We start from the raw sequence: 20,938 nt of genomic DNA on the forward strand, positions 1-20,938 counted from the left end.
CAACACAATAAAAACAGAGCAATGCAAATACGAATCAAATAACAAGCAAGCAACAGGATTAAGACTTAAAAATCAATAAACAAAGAAGGCCTTGAGGAGGGATTCATGGGCTGAACTAATCATTGTGGTTATCTAAGTTGGTCAACAAATCTCAAGCAAACTTTGAGCTAATCTCTAGACATATAAATCTAAGACAAGTTTCTTCCACTCTCATGGCAAGAAACAATCAAACCTATGCAATTCTAGACTTGTTCTCACACAGTAAAGAATCTACACAAGAAGGCATTAAGCTATACATCTCAAACCAAACAAGACCTCTAATCTCTTAGCAAGCCTAATGGTAAGCTCTAGATCTAGCCTTATCTATGCTCCTTAAACATTGGTGTGATGCTAAGATGCTTGAAATCAAACCCTAACCTCTCAGTTCAGGATCAGCATTAAGATCATCTAGCCTAGAAGAGATCTACAACAATCAAGCTTGACCAAATCACACAAACCACAAGATCAATCCAGCCTAAACCATCCTCAAGATCCTAAAGAACTACTCACAAGAACACATGATGAACAAAGTCAAAAACCCAGAAAATATTGAAACTTGCATCAAATGAAAGATAACACAGAGATCTACAATATTGATAAAGAAATAAAACTCGAAATCTTTATATCTTGAAAGTTATGAAACCAACAAAATACAAGAATCTAGTCTTTTCTCTCTAAAACAAGTACAAAATCTAAGGAGAATAAAAAGTGCAAAAAGAATAATTCCCAAAAGGGTAAAAACTAGGTTTAGAGAATATTTAAAAGCTGGGCTCTTTTGGTGGCTGCAGGTACAAGGCTTACATAGGAGAGGGGGTGGAAGCCCTAAAAATACTAAAAGGCAAAATAGTCAACAGCTCGGTCAACTCGACCTGTGCTCGGTCGAGTGACAGGTCGAGCTGGCTTCTCTCGTGCATTCTCCACTCGGTCGAGTTCTTCTTAGCACACGGTCGAGTGTCTGGTCAAGTGTGCGGTCGAGTTGGACTCTGGACCTTGTTGTTTCAGCCTTAACTCTCTTGCTTTTCCTTCATGGTTGCTTCACTTCTCCTCAGCATTGCTTCCAAGCTCCTTAAGCTCCAAAATCACCTGAATATGCATGAAAAGATGAAAATGCAATGCATCTAAACTATAATGCATGATTAGTGCTAAAGCTACACAATAATGGCCTAAATGGATAGCAAAAGTTGCAAAAGATGTGAATAATCTAAGGGAAAACAAGGTAAAATATATGAACATCAACACCCCCAAACTTAGTCTTTGCTTGCCCTCAAGCAAATAATCAAGACATAAGAAGGTAAGTGAAGTTTGAAAGTGGGATCTCAGCTCATAAAGCTTGCAAATAGACCATCTAGAATCAATGTCAAAGTTACTAATACTATGATGCAAGTTGAATGAGCTGTACTTAAAGACTTTAGACAAGCATATCACAACCTTTACTGATTTGAGCCTTAGATGTCCACATGCATTCGAATCAACCATTTCCTTTAACATTCATTAATCAAGAACATGAATCAATTCTATGCAATGCTTAAACTCATTTGGCTTGGAGATAAAGGTTTTGAGACAATGATGGTCTCTTTTTAGAGTGGGGCTTGTCAATATCAAGGTTCTCTCATGAAAATGGATTGAGCTTTAGAAGAATGCTAAACGTAAGAACACTTAGACACATACAAGAACAAAACCTTGTCTACCCAAAGGTACCCAAAGTGTTTATCCTAGCAATCTAAACCCAAATGATCCTAGTGCTACCCTTTACTTCTTCTTTTCTCTTTCACCGTTTTCTCTTTTTGGTTTTCAAGTCTTAGGAGAGGTTTCTTATTTGATCTATCTAATGGGATGGGGAATTCTTACTTATTTGCTATGGTTGTCTTTTCTTCTTATTCTTAAGACATATAAGCTTTTTGCTAGACTTACCTTTTTTTTTTTTTTTTTTTTCTTTCTTAAGCTAGAACCATTTTCAACAATACTTTACTTCCCATCCTTTCACTAGACTTTGTTTAAACACAATCTCCTCTTAAAGACTCTACCCTTTGTTCTCTTTCTCTTTTTCTTTCTTTTCTTTTCTTTTCATAACAGCCAAGTCCCAAACCCAACAAGTGAACCACCTAGTCCTATCGAGTTTGAAAAATGCAAACTAGAACTACACAAGGTCTTACTCTTGTCAGTTCAAACCTAACACTTTCTACCAAGCTCAATCCCAAAAATAGGCCTCACACACACAAGAATAAACATGGCTTGAAAGAAGGGTTGGTTAAGGGTAGGGGAACTGATTCTTAATAAGGAAATCAGCTACTTGGATCAACATGAGTGGTAAAAAGGAGAAAGATGATCCAAGTATGTATATGGTATCCATAAGTTTAAAGCAATGCACACATTGATAATTATAAGTCAATATTAGGCTTTTATAAGTAGGAAATGGTTTCAAATCACAACATGCTTCAATATAGACCAAATGCAATGCAAGAATTCAAGGCTTGGTTCAATCTTATGCTTCCAACTACTCAACTAGCATCAAAGTACTATTAACTTGGGCATTGATCCTAGTCTACTGAATTAAGCAAGCTAACAAGGAAATACTCATCATAGATCCCTAATGCAAATATTATACAATCCTACATGAAACATGCTAAACAAGATCCTAATATGCAATGCAAACTACATGAACACTCTTTTTTTTTATAAAGATTTTTTCAAAATTTTTCAAATTTTTAGGGATTTTCTATGCCTTATATGCTATGCAAATACTAATATGAAGATGCTAAAAATTTGAAATAAGAACATAAAACACAACATCAAATGCTATCTCAAACCATCCCCCAAACTTAAATCACACAGTCCTCTGTGTGAAAGAAATTTGTAAGAGGATTCAAGATTAAAAACAAAACACAACTATGAAATGCAATGATATTTACAAGTGAAGGTGATGATGGTACCTTAGGGACTGTGGAAGAAGTTGTCCACATCCATCTGCATGCTGTCATAGGAGTAGTTGGGGTCTTGTTGGTGACTTGGAGATAGACTTTGGGGCAGCTCGACGACGGAGATCGACCGGCACTCGGTCGAGTGCGTGTCCGAGTGGGGGGGTCGAGCTGGACCGCGAATGTTCCTCTCTTCTTCTGTTTAGACTCCCTTGCTTTCCTGACCTCAAAAATACCAAAACAAGTCAAAATACCAAAAATCCTAAATAATATAGACAGGGATACCTTAGGGACTTCCTCCCTAGTAAGCTTGTTTAGAGTCACTAAGCTTGACTTTGGTGTCCTTCTTAAACTTGGTCTAGATACCAAGGAGGTGATGAAATCCTCCCTGGAACCTCTTGGTCACTGTGAAGTTGATCCTTGATAACCTCACCCTTAGCACACAAACCATACTTCTTCTTGATTTTGAGCCTTGGTCTTGCTTTCCTCAAAGACCTCTTGTTCAGCTTAACTTGGAGATCCTCAACCATACCAGTCAGTTCTTGAACTGACCTCTTAAGCTTTTCCTTAGAATCCTCTTGAAGTGAAAGCTCAGCCTTTGGAGTTGCCTTATCACTTAACCCTTCTTGACCACCTTTATCCTTGATAGTAAAAGGCTGATCATCAATGGTAGGAAGGTTGGTTGGGTTATAGATGTTGAACTTTATAACTATACCCTCAGCAATGTTCAAATTCACAAGACCTTCCTTGACATCACTGACTGCTCCAACAGTGGCTAAGAATGGCCTTCCAAGGATGATAGGATCTTCAGGTTCTTTGTCCATCTCCAATACCACAAAATCTGTATGAACCCTTGCCTTCCCTATCTTGAGTGGAACATTCTCCAACCTTCCAACTACTTCTCTGTTTGACCCATCAGCTAGGCAAACATGGAGGTTGGTGGATTTGAAATCAGTTCTCCCAAGCTTTTGAGCTATGGAGTATGGCATCACACTAGTTGAAGCTCCCAAATCACAAAGGCATTGATTGTAGTGGAGGTAACTGATTGTGCAAGGCAGATAGAATGGTCCTGGATCCTTAAGCTTAATTGGGATAATCACTCCTCCAAGGTTCTCAATATCCTTCTCATCTTAAGCTTGAGCCTTCTTCTTTGACAAATCATGCAAAAAATCTCTATAGAGAGGATAAGGTTCATACTGTTCCAAGGCAGGTCCTCTCTCCTCTTCTTGATAAGCAATGATGACTTCTTGTATAGCCATCACTTTTTCTTGTTTCTCAACCACAACTTCTTCTTTCAAAGCTTCCTCATCCTTTTGTTGCTTAGCCAACATCTCCTTTTTCTCAATTATTTCCCTTAATTCCTTGATCCTTTTTGCTTTGAAACGTCCTGGGAATGGTAGAGGTGGCTTGTAGGCAGGAGGAATGTACTTAGCAGGTTTAACAGCTCCTGATTCTCCAGCTCGATCGACCACTCGATCATGCACTCGGTCGAGTGCTGGCTCGAGTACCTGGTCGAGTGCAATGGCGGATTCAGAATTCTCTGCACAAACTTCACTCAAAGCTTCAATAACTGACCAATCCTCCCCATCTTGAACATCACTGTCCTCAGTGACTTCCTCAGCAGAGATATGGATGGCTTTTACAGTGAACTCCCTTGGATTTTGAACAGCTTTTACAGGGAGTTGGTTGGGTTTTGGAGCAGAAGTAGAAGCAATGTTGCTCTCCATATACTTTACTCTAGAGTTGAGACCTTCAAACTTCATGTTAAAATCATTATACTGGGATGTGAGCCTGTGATTTACTTTAGCAAATTGCTTGGCTTCCTCAATCTTTTCTTGTGTTTGCCCAATCAACAATTGTTGCATCATTGCTATTAAGTCTTGTTCTTGGCCTTGGTTAGTCTGAAACCCTGGTGGGGGACACAACTGAGGCTGGAACACTTGATGTTGTTGCTTGGGGACATAGTGTTGTTGCTGTTGAGGCTGTTGAAGTGGATAGACTTGGTCTTGAGGGTTGGCCACATTGGTACTCCTATAAGAGAGATTGTTGTTCTTGAAACCTCCTTGGTTGTAGCCCTTGAATCCTCCCTGGTTTTGCATGTAGCATAACTCAGCAAACTCAGTCTCCCCCTCTTGAACTGGAACCTCTTCTTCACCAATGAAGTGAATAGACTTTTGTTGGCTAAGAAGGATCTTGTCAAGCTTCTCATTGACCATCTTCAAGTCCTTCTTGTACTTGTCCTCTTGATCAGTTGAGGAACTCCTTAGGGTTCTGTTATAGTCCTCATTATAGTTTCCATCTGACTGAGCAAGATTCTCAACTAACTCCCAGCCTTCTTCCACATTCTTGTTGAGGAAGTTTCCATTAGAGGCTGTGTCAAGAAGCATCTTTATCTTGGGAAGCACTCCTCTATACAAGGTACTCAAGAGTGACTCATTGTTGACGCTATGATGAGGACACTGAGTTTGAAATCCTTTGAACCACTCCCAAGCTTCACAAAAGCTTTCATTGTTTCTTTGAGCAAACCCAGAAATCTCATTCCTCAATCTAGCAGTCCTTGCATTTGAGAAGAATTTGGCTAAGAAAGCCTTCTTGCATGCATCCCATGTTGTTATTGCTCCAGTAGGAAGAGTCTTCTCCCAAAGGTGAGCCTTGTCTCCAAGTGAGAATGGGAAGAGCCTCAACTTGAATCCATCTTCACTCACTCCATTGATATTTGTAAGACCACAGATTCTGTCAAACTCATCAAGATGATCTAGTGGATCCTCCATTGGCAACCCATGAAACTTGTTGGCTTGAATCATGGAGATCAATCCACTCTTGATCTCAAAGTTGTTGTTTGGCACTGTTGGAGGCACAATACCAGCCCTTTGGTTGTGGGTGTTGGGTGCATCTCCAGCACCAATGTTCCTTGGTCTTGGAACTTGATCTTGTTGCTCCATGATGATTGGAACCTCTTGCTGTTGTTGAACTACTCTCCTTCTCTGATTTCCCAAACCCTTTTGCTTCCTATGGATGTTGTCAATAGGCCTTTGAAGATTGTCTTTCCCCTTAGACCTTGTGTGCATCAACAAACGCGAGTACAAATTCGAACAGGTTCACAATTGAGCTCAGGCTCGTGTGGGTGGTTGAGTCGACTGGGAAGCGGTGGCCAAATGTACACGGCTTCTGACTCGATCAAGTGCTCGATCACTGCTCGGTCGAGTGGTGGTCGAGTGGTACCTGAAATTCAACTTCAACCCAGCAACAGAAGATTCGAGTTCAACAACCTCACAAGAGTATAAACGAACTTAATCTTAGACTAATATGGATCCAAAATGTCACAAAAACACACTCAAATGGGCAACGGCGCCAAATTGAAACAAGCTTTTTGTTATGTGGGTGATGAATGAATGATGATGAATGTATGCAATGGTGAGATATGAATGGATAGATGGATGGGTGTTTCAATTCCCCTTATGCTGTTGCAGTATAAGAGGTATCAATCCTAAATGAGTGTTTGTGAACAATTAAGATATGTATATGCATCTAAGTTAAGCCAAATGCAAAGATTGTTTGTCACTAACAATCCTAAGATGAAAATGTAAAGATGCAGAAAGTAAAACTACAAGAACTAAGAACTAAATGTGAATGGAACAGAATGATTATGACTATATGAAGCTAGAACAGAAATAGAAACTACTATGATGAACTAATGCAAGACAATAATGAACAGGACAATGAGTAGATGAAACAGAAATGCAAATAGGAATGAAACAGAACAATCACAAATCATAAACAAGTGTTTTGGGGATGAACTCGAGCAAGCACTCGACTGAGTGTAGGTCGAGTGCAGGGTCGAGCTGGATAAATCCGAGAAACAGAGCAACACAATGAAAACAGAGCAATGCAAATACGAATCAAACAACAAGCAAGCAACAGGATTAAGACTTAAAAATCAATAAACAAAGAAGGCCTTGAGGAGGGATTCATGGGCTGAACTAATCATTGTGGTTATCTAACTTGGTCAACAAATCTCAAGCAAACTTTGAGCTAATCTCTAGACATATAAATCTAAGACAAGTTTCTTCCACTCTCATGGCAAGAAACAATCAAACCTATGCAATTCTAGACTTGTTCTCACACAGTAAAGAATCTACACAAGCAGGCATTAAGCAATACATCTCAAAGCAAACAAGACCTCTAATCTCTTAGCAAGCCTAATGGTAAGCTCTAGATCTAGCCTTATCTATGCTCCTTAAACATTGGTGTGATGCTAAGATGCTTGAAATCAAACCCTAACCTCTCAGTTCAGGATCAGCATTAAGATCATCTAGCCTAGAAGAGATCTACCACAATCAAGCTTGACCAAATCACACAAACCACAAGATCAATCCAGCCTAACCCATCCTCAAGATCTTAAAGAACTACTCACAAGAACACATGATGAACAAAGTCAAAAACCCAGAAAATATTGAAACTTGCATCAAAGAAAGATAACACAGAGATCTACAATATTGATGAAGAAATAAAACTCGAAATCTTTAAATCTTGAAAGTTATGAAACCAACAAAATACAAGAATCTAGTCTTTTCTCTCTAAAACAAGTACAAAATCTAAGGAGAATAAAAAGTGCAAAAAGAATAATTCCCAAAAGGGTAAAATTAGGTTTAAAGAATATTTTAAAGCTGGGCTCTTTTGGTGGCTGCAGGTACAAGGCTTTACATAGGAGAGGGGGTGGAAGCCCTAAAAATACTAAAAGTCAAAATAGTCAACAGCTCGGTCAGCTCGACCTGTGCTCGGTCGAGTGGCAGGTCGAGCTGGCTTCTCTCGTGCATTCTCCACTCGGTCGAGTCCTCCTCAGCACACGGTCGAGTGTCTAGTCGAGTGTGCGGTCGAGTTGGACTCTGGACCTTGTTGTTTCAGCCTTAACTCTCTTGCTTTCCCTTCATGGTTGCTTCACTTCTCCTCAGCATTGCTTCCAAGCTCCTTAAGCTCCAAAATCACCTGAATATGCATGAAAAGATGCAAATGCAATGCATCTAAACTATAATGCATGATTAGTGCTAAAGCTACACAATAATGGCCTAAATGGATAGCAAAAGATGCAAAAGATGTGAATAATCTAAGGGAAAACAAGGTAAAATATAGTAGTTTCTATTTCTGTTCTAGCTTGATATAGTCATAATCATTTTGTTCCATTCACATTTAGTTCTTAGTTCTTGTAGTTTTACTTTCTGCATCTTTACATTTTCATCTTAGGATTGTAGTGACAAACAATCTTTGCATTTGGCTTAACTTAGATGTATCTGCTGGGATTGTAGTATAGTGGTAAGTATTCCCGCCTGTCACGCGGGTGACCCGGGTTCGATCCCCGGCAACGGCGCCAAATTGAAACTAGCTTTTTGTTATGTGGGTGATGAATGAATGATGATGAATGTATGCAATGGTGAGATATGAATGGATAGATGGATGGGTGTTTCAATTCCCCTTATGTTGTTGCAGTATAAGAGGTATCAATCCTAAATGAGTGTTTGTGAACAATTAAGATATGTATATGCATCTAAATTAAGCCAAATGCAAAGATTGTTTGTCACTAACAATCCTAAGATGAAAATGTAAAGATGTAGAAAGTAAAACTACAAGAACTAAGAACTAAATGTGAATGGAACAGAATGATTATGACTATATGAAGCTAGAACAGAAATAGAAACTACTATGATGAACTAATGCAAGACAATAATGAACAGGACAATGAGTAGATGAAACAGAAATGCAAATAGGAATGAAACAGAACAATCACAAATCATAAACAAGAGATTTGGGGATGAACTCGAGCAAGCACTCGACTGAGTGTAGGTCGAGTGCAGGGTCGAGCTGGATAAATCCGAGAAACAGAGCAACACAATAAAAACAGAGCAATGCAAATACGAATCAAACAACAAGCAAGCAATAGGATTAAGACTTAAAAATCAATAAACAAAGAAGGCCTTGAGGAGGGATTCATGGGCTGAACTAATCATTGTGGTTATCTAACTTGGTCAACAAATCTCAAGCAAACTTTGAGCTAATCTCTAGACATATAAATCTAAGACAAGTTTCTTCCACTCTCATGGCAAGAAACAATCAAACCTATGCAATTCTAGACTTGTTCTCACATAGTAAAGAATCTACACGAGCAGGCATTAAGCAATACATCTCAAACCAAACAAGACCTCTAATCTCTTAGCAAGCCTAATGGTAAGCTCCAGATCTAGCCTTATCTATGCTCCTTAAACATTGGTGTGATGCTAAGATGCTTGAAATCAAACCCTAAACTCTCAGTTCAGGATCAGCATTAAAATCATCTAGCCTAGAAGAGATCTACAACAATCAAGCTTGACCAAATCACACAAACCACAAGATCAATCAAGCCTAACCCATCCTCAAGATCTTAAAGAACTACTCACAAGAACACATGATGAACAAAGTAAAAAACCCAGAAAATATTGAAACTTGCATCATATGAAAGATAACACAGAGATCTATAATATTGATGAAGAAATAAAACTCGAAATCTTTATATCTTGAAAGTTATGAAACCAACAAAATACAAGAATCTAGTATTTTCTCTCTAAAACAAGTACAAATTCTAAGGAGAATAAAAAGTGCAAAAAGAATAATTCCCAAAAGGGTAAAAACTAGGTTTAGAGAATATCTAAAAGCTGGGCTCTTTTGGTGGCTGCAGGTAAAAGGCTTTATATAGGAGCGGGGGTGGAAGCCCTAAAAATACTAAAAGACAAAATAGTCAACAGCTCGGTCAACTTGACCTGTGCTCGGTCGAGTGGCAGGTCGAGCTGGCTTCTCTCGTGCATTCTCCACCCGGTCGAGTCCTCCTCAGCACACGGTCGAGTGTCTGGTCGAGTGTGCGGTCGAGTTGGACTCGGGACCTTGTTGTTTCAGCCTTAACTCTCTTGCTTTCCCTTCATGGTTGCTTCACTTCTCCTCCGCATTGCTTCCAAGCTCCTTAAGCTCGAAAATCACCTGAATATGCATGAAAAGATGCAAATGCAATGCATCTAAACTATAATGCATGATTAGTGATAAAGCTACACAATAATGGCCTAAATGGATAGCAAAAGATGCAAAAGATGTGAATAATCTAAGGGAAAACAAGGTAAAATATAGTAGTTTCTATTTCTGTTCTAGCTTCATATAGTCATAATCATTCTGTTCCATTCACATTTAGTTCTTAGTTCTTGTAGTTTTACTTTCTGCATCTTTACATTTTCATCTTAGGATTGTAGTGACAAACAATCTTTGCATTTGGCTTAACCTAGATGTATCTGCTGGGATTGTAGTATAGTGGTAAGTATTCCCGCCTGTCACGCGGGTGACCCGGGTTCGATCCCCGGCAACGGCGCCAAATTGAAACTAGCTTTTTGTTATGTGGGTGATGAATGAATGATGATGAATGTATGCAATGGTGAGATATGAATGGATAGATGGATGGGTGTTTCAATTCCCCTTATGTTGTTGCAGTATAAGAGGTATCAATCCTAAATGAGTGTTTGTGAACAATTAAGATATGTATATGAATCTAAGTTAAGCCAAATGCAAAGATTGTTTGTCAATAACAATCCTCAGATGAAAATGTAAAGATGCAGAAAGTAAAACTACAAGAACTAAGAAGTAAATGTGAATGGAACAGAATGATTATGACTATATGAAGCTAGAACAGAAATAGAAACTACTATGATGAACTAATGCAAGACAATAATGAACAGGACAATGAGTAGATGAAACAGAAATGCAAATAGGAATGAAACAGCACAATCACAAATCATAAACAAGAGTTTTGGGGATGAACTCGAGCAAGCACTCGACTGAGTGTAGGTCGAGTGCAGGGTCGAGCTGGATAAATCCGGGAAACAGAGCAACACAATAAAAACAGAGCAATGCAAATACGAATCAAACTACAAGCAAGCAACAGGATTAAGACTTAAAAATCAATAAACAAAGAAGGCCTTGAGGAGGGATTCATGGGCTGAACTAATCATTGTGGTTATCTAACTTGGTCACCAAATCTCAAGCAAACTTTGAGCTAATCTCTAGACATATAAATCTAAGACAAGTTTCTTCCACTCTCATGGCAAGAAACAATCAAACCTATGCAATTCTAGACTTGTTCTCACACAGTAAAGAATCTACACAAGCAGGCATTAAGCAATACATCTCAAACCAAAGAAGACCTCTAATCTCTTAGCAAGCCTAATGGTAAGCTCTAGACCTAGCCTTATCTATGCTCCTTAAACATTGTTGTGATGCTAAGATGCTTGAAATCAAACCCTAACCTCTTAGTTCAGGATCAGCATTAAGATCATCTAGCCTAGAAGAGATCTACTACAATCAAGCTTGTCCAAATCACACAAACCACAAGATCAATCCAGCCTAACCCATCCTCAAAATCCTAAAGAACTACTCAAAAGAACACATGATGAACACAAAAATCGTAAACGCAGAAAATATTGAAACTTGCATCAAATGAAAGATAACACAGAGATCTACAATATTGATGAAGAAATAAAACTCGAAATCTTTTTATCTTGAAAGTTATGAAACTAACAAAATACAAGAATCTAGGGAAATAAAAATCTAAGGAAAATCTAAGGAAAATAAAAAGTGCAAAGAGAATAATTCCCAAAAGGGTAAAAACTAGGTTTAGAGAATATCTAAAAGCTGGACTCTTTTGGTGGCTGCAGGTACAAGGCTTTATATAGGAGAGGGGGTGGAAGCCCTAAAAATACTAAAAGGCAAAATAGTCAATGGCTCGGTCAACTCGACCTGTGCTCGGTCGAGTGGCAGGTCGAGCTGGCTTCTCTCGTGCATTCTCCACTTGGTCGAGTCCTCCTCAGCACACGGTCGAGTGTGCGGTCGAGTTGGACTCTGGACCTTGTTGTTTCAGCCTTAACTCTCTTGCTTTCCCTTCATGATTGGCTCACTTCTCCTCAGCATTGCTTCCATGCTCCTTAAGCTCTAAAATCACCTGATTATGCATGAAATGATGCAAATGCAATGCAACTAAACTCTAATGAATGATTAGTGCTAAAGCTACACAATAATGGCCTAAATGGATAGCAAAAGATGCAAAAGATGTGAATAAACTAAGGGAAAACAAGGTAAAATATATGAACATCAGTTATACCCATTTTGTCCCTAAACAGGCTAAAACCAAGAAAACATTGCTTAGAAGCTGTAAATAGATTTATTAGTGTTTATGGGGTTAGAATGTGTCTTAATCCAATGGAACTGACTAATTATAAGAGTTTTAGATGGATTTGGAGAGTTTAAAAGCCACGTATACCCATTTTGTCCCAAAACAGGCTAAAACCAAGAAAACATTGCTTAGAAGCTGTAAAAAGCTTTGTTAGTGTTTCTGTGTTAAAATGTGTCTTAATCCAGTGCAACTGACTAATTATAAGAGTTTGAGATGGATTTGGAGATTTTAAAATCCACTTATACCCATTTTGTCCCAAAACAGGCAAAAACCAAGAAAACATTGCTTAGAAGTTATAAACAGCTTTGGTAGTGTTTTGGGGTTAAAATGTGTCTTAATCCAATGCAACTGACTAATTATAAGAGATTGAGATGGATTTGGAGAGTTTAAAAGGCACTTATACCCATTTTGTCCCAAAACATGCTAAAACCAAGAAAACATTGCTTAGAAGTTGTAAACAGATTTCTTAGTGTTTCTGAGTTAAAATGTGTCTTAATCCAATGCAACTGACTAATTATAAGAGTTTGAGATGGATTTGGAGAGTTTAAAAGCCAATTATACCCATTTTGTCCCTAAACAGGCTAAAACCAAGAAAACATTGCTTAGAAGCTGTAAACAGATTTGTTAGTGTTTCTGGTGTTAAAATGTGTCTTAATCCAATGGAACTGACTAATTATAAGAGTCTGAGATGGATTTGGAGAGTATAAAAGCCACTAAAACCCATTTTGTCCCAAAACAGGCTAAAACAAAGAAAGCATTGCTTAGAAGCTGTAAACAGCTTTGTTAGTGTTTATGGGGTTAAAATGTATCTTAATCCAATGCAACCGACTAATTATAAGAGTTTGAGATGGATTTGGAGAGTTTAAAAGCCACTTATACCCATTTTGTCCCAAAACAGCCTAAAACCAAGAAAACATTGCTTAGAGTCTGTAAACAGTTTTGTTAGTGTTTCTGAGTTAAAATGTGTCTTAATCCAATGCAACTGACTAATTATAAGAGTTTGAGATGGATTTGGAGAGTTTAAAAGCCACTTATACCCATTTTGTCCCAAAACAGCCTAAAACCAAGAAAACATTGCTTAGAATCTGTAAACAGCTTTGTTAGTGTTTCTGAGTTAAATGTGTCTTAATCCAATGCAACTGACTAATTATTTAAGTTTGAGATGGATTTGGAGAGTTTAAAAGCCACTTATACCCATTTTGTCCCAAAACAAGCTAAAACCTGAGAAAACATTGCTTAGAAGCTGTAAACACCTTTGTTAGTGTTTCTGAGGCTAAAATGTGTCGTAATCCAATGCAACTGACTAATTATAAGAGTTTGAGATGGATTTGGAGAGTTTAAAAGCCAATTATACCCATTTTGTCCCTAAACAGGCTAAAACTAAGAAAACATTGCTTAGAAGCTGTAAATAGCTTTGTTAGTGTTTCTCGGGTTAAAATGTGCCTTAATCCAATGGAATTGACTAATTATAAGAGTTTGAGATGGATTCGGAGAGTTTAAAAGCCACTTATACACATTTTGTGCCAAAACAGCATAAAACCATGAAAACATTGCTTAGAAGCTGTAAACAGCTTTGTTAGTGTTTTTTTGGGTTAAAATGTGTCTTAATCCAATGCAAATGACTAATTATAAGAGTTTGAGATGGATTTGGAGAGTTTAAAAGCCACTTATACCCATTTTGTCCCAAAACATGCAAAAACCAAGAAAACATTGCTTAGAAGCTGTAAACAGCTTTGTTAGTGTTTTTGGGGTTAAAATGTGTCTTGATCTAATGCAACTGACTAATTATAAGAGTTCGAGATGGATTTGGAGAGTTTAAACGCCACTTATACCTATTTTTCCCAAAACAGCCTAAAACCAAGAAAACATTGTCTAAAAGCTGTAAACAGCTTTGTTAGTGTTTCTAGGGTTAAAATGTGTCTTAATCCAATGCAACTAACTAATTATATAACTTTGAGATGGATTTGGAGAGTTTAAAAGCCACTAATACCCATTTTGTCCCAAAACAGCCTAAAACCAAGAAAACATTGCTTAGAATCTGTAAACAGCTTTGTTAGTGTTTCTGAGTTAAATGTGTCTTAATCCAATGCAACTGACTAATTATATAAGTTTGAGATGGATTTGGAGAGTTTAAAAGCCACTTATACCTATTTTGTCCCAAAACAAGCTATAACCTGAGAAAACATTGCTTAGAAGCTGTAAACAGTTTTGTTAGTCTTTCTGGGGTTAAAATGTGTCTTAATCCAATGCAACTGACTAATTATATATGTTTGAGATGGATTTGGAGAGTTTAAAAGCCACTTATACCCATTTTGTCCCAAAATAGGCAGAAACCAAGAAAACATGGCTTAGAAGTTGTAAACAGTTTTGTTACTGTTTTTGGGGTTAAAATGTGTCTTAATCCAATGCAACGGACTAATTATAAGAGATTGAGATGGATTTGGAGAGTTTAAAGCCACTTATACCCATTTTGTCCCAAAACATGCTAAAACCAAGAAAACATTGCTTAGAAGTTGTAAACAGCTTTCTTAGTGTTTCTGAGTTAAAATGTGTCTTAATCCAATGCAACTGACTAATTATAAGAGTTTGAGATGGATTTGGAGAGTTTAAAAGCCAATTATACCCATTTTGTCCCTAAGCAGGCTAAAACCAAGAAAACATTGCTTAGAAGCTATAAACAGATTTGTTAGTGTTTCTAGGGTTAAAATGTGCCTTAATCCAATGGAATTGACTAATTATAAGAGTCTGAGATGGATTTGGAGAGTTTAAAAGCCACTAAAACCCATTTTCTCCCAAAACAGGCTAAAACCATGAAAGCATTGCTTAGAAGCTGTAAACAGTTTTGTTAGTGTTTATGGGGTTAAAATGTGTCTTAATCCAATGCAACCGACTAATTATAAGAGTTTGAGATGGATTTGGAGAGTTTAAAAGCCACTTATACCTATTTTGTCCCAAAACAGCCTAAAACCAAGAAAACATTGCTTAGAATCTGTAAACAGCTTTGGTAGTGTTTCTGAGTTACATGTGTCTTAATCCAATGCAACTGACTAATTATTTAAGTTTGAGATGGATTTGGAGAGTTTAAAAGCCACTTATACCCATTTTGTCCCAAAACAAGCTAAAACCTGAGAAAACATTGCTTAGAAGCTGTAAACACCTTTGTTAGTGTTTCTGAGGTTAAAATGTGTCGTAATCCAATGCAACTGACTAATTATAAGAGTTTGAGATGGTTTTGGAGAGTTTAAAAGCCACTTATACCCATTTTGTCCCAAAACAAGCTAAAACCTGAGAAAACATTGCTTAGAAGCTGTAAACACCTTTGTTAGTGTTTCTGAGGTTAAAATGTGTCGTAATCCAATGCAACTGACTAATTATAAGAGTTTGAGATGGATTTGGAGATTTTAAAAGCCACTTATACCCATTTTGTCCCAAAACAGGCAAAAACCAAGAAAACATTCCTTAGAAGTTGTAAAAAGCTTTGTTAGTGTTTTTGGGGTTAAAATGTGTCTTAATCCAATGCAACTGACTAATTATAAGAGTTTGAGATTTATTTGAAGAGTTTAAAAGCCACTTATACACATTTTGTCCCAAAACAGGCTAAAACCAAGAAAACATTGCTTAGAAGCTGTAAACAGCTTTGTTAGTATTTCTGAGTTAAAATGTGTCTTAATCCAATGCAACTGACTAATTATAAGAGTTGAGATGGATTTGGAGAGTTTAAAAGCCAATTATACCCATTTTGTCCCTAAACAGGCTAAAACTTAGAAAACATTGCTTAGAAACTGTAAATAGCTTTGTTAGTGTTTCTCGGGTTAAAATGTGCCTTAATCCAATGAAATTGACTAATTATAAGAGTTTGAGATGGATTCGGAGACTTTAAAAGCCACTTATACACATTTTGTGCCAAAACAGCCTAAAACCATGAAAACATTGCTTAGAAGCTGTAAACAGCTTTGTTAGTGTTTTTTGGGTTAAAATGTGTCTTAATCCAATGCAACTGACTAATTATAAGAGTTTGAGATGGATTTGGAGAGTTTAAAAGCCACTTATACCCATTTTGTCCCAAAACATGCAAAAACCAAGAAAACATTGCTTAGAAGCTGTAAACAGCTTTGTTAGTGTTTTTGGGGTTAAAATGTGTCTTAATCTAATGCAACTGACTTATTATAAGAGTTCGAGATGGATTTGGAGTGTTTAAACGCCACTTATACCTATTTTTCCCAAAACAGCCTAGAACCAAGAAAACATTGTCTAAAAGCTGTAAACAGCTTTGTTAGTGTTTCTGGGGTTAAAATGTGTCTTAATCCAATGCAACTAACTAATTATATAACTTTGAGATGGATTTGGAGAGTTTAAAAGCCACTAATACCCATTTTGTCCCAAAACAGCCTAAAACCAAGAAAACATTGCTTAGAATCTGTAAACAGCTTTGTTAGTGTTTCTGAGTTAAATGTGTCTTAATCCAATGCAACTGACTAATTATATAAGTTTGAGATGGATTTGGAGAGTTTAAAAGCCACTTATACCTATTTTGTCCCAAAACAAGCTATAACCTGAGAAAACATTGCTTAGAAGCTGAAAACAGCTTTGTTAGTCTTTCTGGGGTTAAAATGTGTCTTAATCCAATGCAACTGACTAATTATATATGTTTGAGATGGATTTGGAGAGTTTAAAAGCCACTTATACCCATTTTGTCCCAAAATAGGCAGAAACCAAGAAAACATGGCTTAGAAATTGTAAACAGTTTTGTTAGTGTTTTTGGGGTTAAAATGTGTCTTAATCCAATGCAACTGACTAATTATAAGAGATTGAGATGGATTTGGAGAGTTTAAAGCCACTTATACCCATTTTGTCCCAAAACATGCTAAAACCAAGAAAACATTGCTTAGAAGTTGTAAACAGCTTTCTTAGTGTTTCTGAGTTAAAATGTGTCATAATCCAATGCAACTGACTAATTATAAGAGTTTGAGATGGATTTGGAGAGTTTAAAAGCCAATTATACCCATTTTGTCCCTAAGCAGGCTAAAACCAAGAAAACATTGCTTAGAAGCTATAAACAGATTTGTTAGTGCTTCTAGGGTTAAAATGTGCCTTAATCCAATGGAATTGACTAATTATAAGAGTCTGAGATGGATTTGGAGAGTTTAAAAGCCACTAAAACTAATTTTGTCCCAAAACAGGCTAAAACCATGAAAGCATTGCTTAGAAGCTGTAAACAGCTTTGTTAGTGTTTATGGGGTGAAAATGTGTCTTAATCCAATGCAACCGACTAATTATAAGAGTTTGAGATGGATTTGGAGAGTTTAAAAGCCACTTATACCTATTTTGTCCCAAAACAGCCTAAAACCAAGAAAACGTTGCTTAGAATCTATAAACAGCTTTTTAAGTGTTTCTGAGTTAAAATGTGTCTTAGTCCAATGCAACTGACTAATTATAAGAGTTTGAGATGGATTTGGAGAGTTTAAAAGCCAATTATACCCATTATGTCCCTAAACAGGCTAAAACTAAGAAAACATTGCTTAGAAGCTGTAAACAGCTTTGTTAGTGTTTCTCGAGTTAAAATGTGTCTTAATCCAATGGAACTGACTAATTATAAGAGTTTGAGATGGATTTGGAGAGTTTAAAAGCCACTTATACATATTTTGTCCCAAAACAGCCTAAAACCATGAAAACATTGCTTAGAAGCTCTAAACAGCATTGTTAGTGTTTTTTTTGGTTAAAATGTGTCTTAATCCAATGCAACTGACTAATTATAAGAGTTTGGGATGGATTTGGAGAGTTTAAAAGCCACTTATACCCATTTTGTCACAAAACAGGCAAAAACGAAGAAAACATTGCTTAGAAGCTGTAAACAGCTTTGTTAGTGTTTTTGGAGTTAAAATGTGTCTTAATCTAATGCAACTGATTAATTATAAGAGTTCGAGATGGATTTGGAGTGTTTAAACGCCACTTATACCTATTTTTCCCAAAACAGCCTAGAACCAAGAAAACATTGTCTAAAAGCTGTAAACAGCTTTGTTAGTGTTTCTGGGGTTAAAATGTGTCTTAATCCAATGCAACTAACTAATTATATAACTTTGAGATGGATTTGGAGAGTTTAAAAGCCACTAATACCCATTTTGTCCCAAAACAGCCTAAAACCAAGAAAACATTGCTTAGAATCTGTAAACAGCTTTGTTAGTGTTTCTGAGTTAAATGTGTCTTAATCCAATGCAACTGACTAATTATATAAGTTTGAGATGGATTTGGAGAGTTTAAAAGCCACTTATACCTATTTTGTCCCAAAACAAGCTATAACCTGAGAAAACATTGCTTAGAAGCTGAAAACAGCTTTGTTAGTCTTTCTGGGGTTAAAATGTGTCTTAATCCAATGCAACTGACTAATTATATATGTTTGAGATGGATTTGGAGAGTTTAAAAGCCACTTATACCCATTTTGTCCCAAAATAGGCAGAAACCAAGAAAACATGGCTTAGAAATTGTAAACAGTTTTGTTAGTGTTTTTGGGGTTAAAATGTGTCTTAATCCAATGCAACTGACTAATTATAAGAGATTGAGATGGATTTGGAGAGTTTAAAGCCACTTATACCCATTTTGTCCCAAAACATGCTAAAACCAAGAAAACATTGCTTAGAAGTTGTAAACAGCTTTCTTAGTGTTTCTGAGTTAAAATGTGTCATAATCCAATGCAACTGACTAATTATAAGAGTTTGAGATGGATTTGGAGAGTTTAAAAGCCAATTATACCCATTTTGTCCCTAAGCAGGCTAAAACCAAGAAAACATTGCTTAGAAGCTATAAACAGATTTGTTAGTGCTTCTAGGGTTAAAATGTGCCTTAATCCAATGGAATTGACTAATTATAAGAGTCTGAGATGGATTTGGAGAGTTTAAAAGCCACTAAAACTAATTTTGTCCCAAAACAGGCTAAAACCATGAAAGCATTGCTTAGAAGCTGTAAACAGCTTTGTTAGTGTTTATGGGGTGAAAATGTGTCTTAATCCAATGCAACCGACTAATTATAAGAGTTTGAGATGGATTTGGAGAGTTTAAAAGCCACTTATACCTATTTTGTCCCAAAACAGCCTAAAACCAAGAAAACGTTGCTTAGAATCTATAAACAGCTTTTTAAGTGTTTCTGAGTTAAAATGTGTCTTAGTCCAATGCAACTGACTAATTATAAGAGTTTGAGATGGATTTGGAGAGTTTAAAAGCCAATTATACCCATTATGTCCCTAAACAGGCTAAAACTAAGAAAACATTGCTTAGAAGCTGTAAACAGCTTTGTTAGTGTTTCTCGAGTTAAAATGTGTCTTAATCCAATGGAACTGACTAATTATAAGAGTTTGAGATGGATTTGGAGAGTTTAAAAGCCACTTATACACATTTTGTCCCAAAACAGCCTAAAACCATGAAAACATTGCTTAGAAGCTCTAAACAGCATTGTTAGTGTTTTTTTTGGTTAAAATGTGTCTTAATCCAATGCAACTGACTAATTATAAGAGTTTGGGATGGATTTGGAGAGTTTAAAAGCCACTTATACCCATTTTGTCACAAAACAGGCAAAAACGAAGAAAACATTGCTTAGAAGCTGTAAACAGCTTTGTTAGTGTTTTTGGAGTTAAAATGTGTCTTAATCTAATGCAACTGATTAATTATAAGAGTTTGAGATGGATTTGGAGTGTTTAAACGCCACTTATACCTATTTTTCCCAAAACAGCCTAAAACCAAGAAAACATTGTTTAAAAGCTGTAAACAGCTTTGTTAGTGTTTATGGGGTTAAAATGTGTCTTAATCCAATGCAACTAACTAATTATATAACTTTGAGATGGATTTGGAGAGTTTCAAAGCCACTAATACCCATTTTGTCCCAAAACAGCCTAAAACCAAGAAAACATTGCTTAGAATCTGTAAACAGCTTTGTTAGTGTTTCTGAGTTAAATGTGTCTTAATCCAATGCAACTGACTAATTATATAAGTTTGAGATGGATTTGGAGAGTTTAAAAGCCACTTATACCCATTTTGTCCCAAAACAAGCTAAAACTTGAGAAAACATTGCTTAGAAGCTGTAAACAGCTTTGTTAGTGTTTCTGGGGTTAAAATGTGTCTGAATCCAATGCAACTGACTAATTATATATGTTTGAGATGGATTTGGAGAGTTTAAAAGCCACTTATACCCATTTTGTCCCAAAATAGGCAAAAACCAAGAAAACATTGCTTAGAAGTTGTAAACAGCTTTGTTAGTGTTTTTGGGGTTAAAATGTGTCTTAATCCAATGCAACTGACTAATTATATGAGATTGAGATGGATTTGGAGAGTTTAAAAGCCACTTATACCCATTTTGTCCCAAAACATGCTAAAACCAAGAAAACATTGCTTAGAAGTTGTAAACAGCTTTCTTAGTGTTTCTGAGTTAAAATGTGTCTTAATCCAATGCAACTGACTAATTATAAGAGTTTGAGATGGATTTGGAGAGTTTAAAAGCTGATGTTCATATATTTTACCATGTTTTCCCTTAGTTTATTCACATCTTTTGCATCTTTTGCTATCCATTTAGGCCATTATTGTGTAGCCTTAGCACTAATCATGCATTAGAGTTTAGTTGCATTGCATTTGCATCTTTTCATGCATATTCAGGTGATTTTGGAGCTTCAGGAGCATGGAAGCAATGCTGAGGAGAAGTGAGCCAATCATGAAGGGAAAGCAAGAGAGTTAAGGCTGAAGAACCAAGGTCCAGAGTCCAGCTCGAC

General features: G+C 36.7%; 3 non-coding genes across 3 annotated transcripts; all 3 read left to right on the forward strand.

The window, feature by feature from the left end:
* Nucleotides 1–5,396: 5,396 nt before the first annotated feature.
* Nucleotides 5,397–5,503, forward strand: LOC147919398 (small nucleolar RNA R71). The gene has a single exon (XR_015594233.1). It is a non-coding gene; the product is annotated as a small nucleolar RNA R71 (small nucleolar RNA).
* Nucleotides 5,504–8,244: 2,741 nt separating this feature from the next.
* On the forward strand, nt 8,245–8,319 carry TRNAD-GUC (transfer RNA aspartic acid (anticodon GUC)). Its single transcript has one exon. It is a non-coding gene; the product is annotated as a tRNA-Asp (tRNA).
* A 1,941-nt stretch (nt 8,320–10,260) lies between these two features.
* On the forward strand, nt 10,261–10,335 carry TRNAD-GUC (transfer RNA aspartic acid (anticodon GUC)). Its single transcript has one exon. It is a non-coding gene; the product is annotated as a tRNA-Asp (tRNA).
* Nucleotides 10,336–20,938: the final 10,603 nt, after the last annotated feature.

Source organism: Camelina sativa, chromosome 20 (genome assembly GCF_030686135.1).
Source record: "Camelina sativa cultivar CO46 ecotype springtype chromosome 20, ASM3068613v1".
In the NCBI taxonomy this organism is placed as follows: Eukaryota; Viridiplantae; Streptophyta; class Magnoliopsida; order Brassicales; family Brassicaceae; genus Camelina; species Camelina sativa.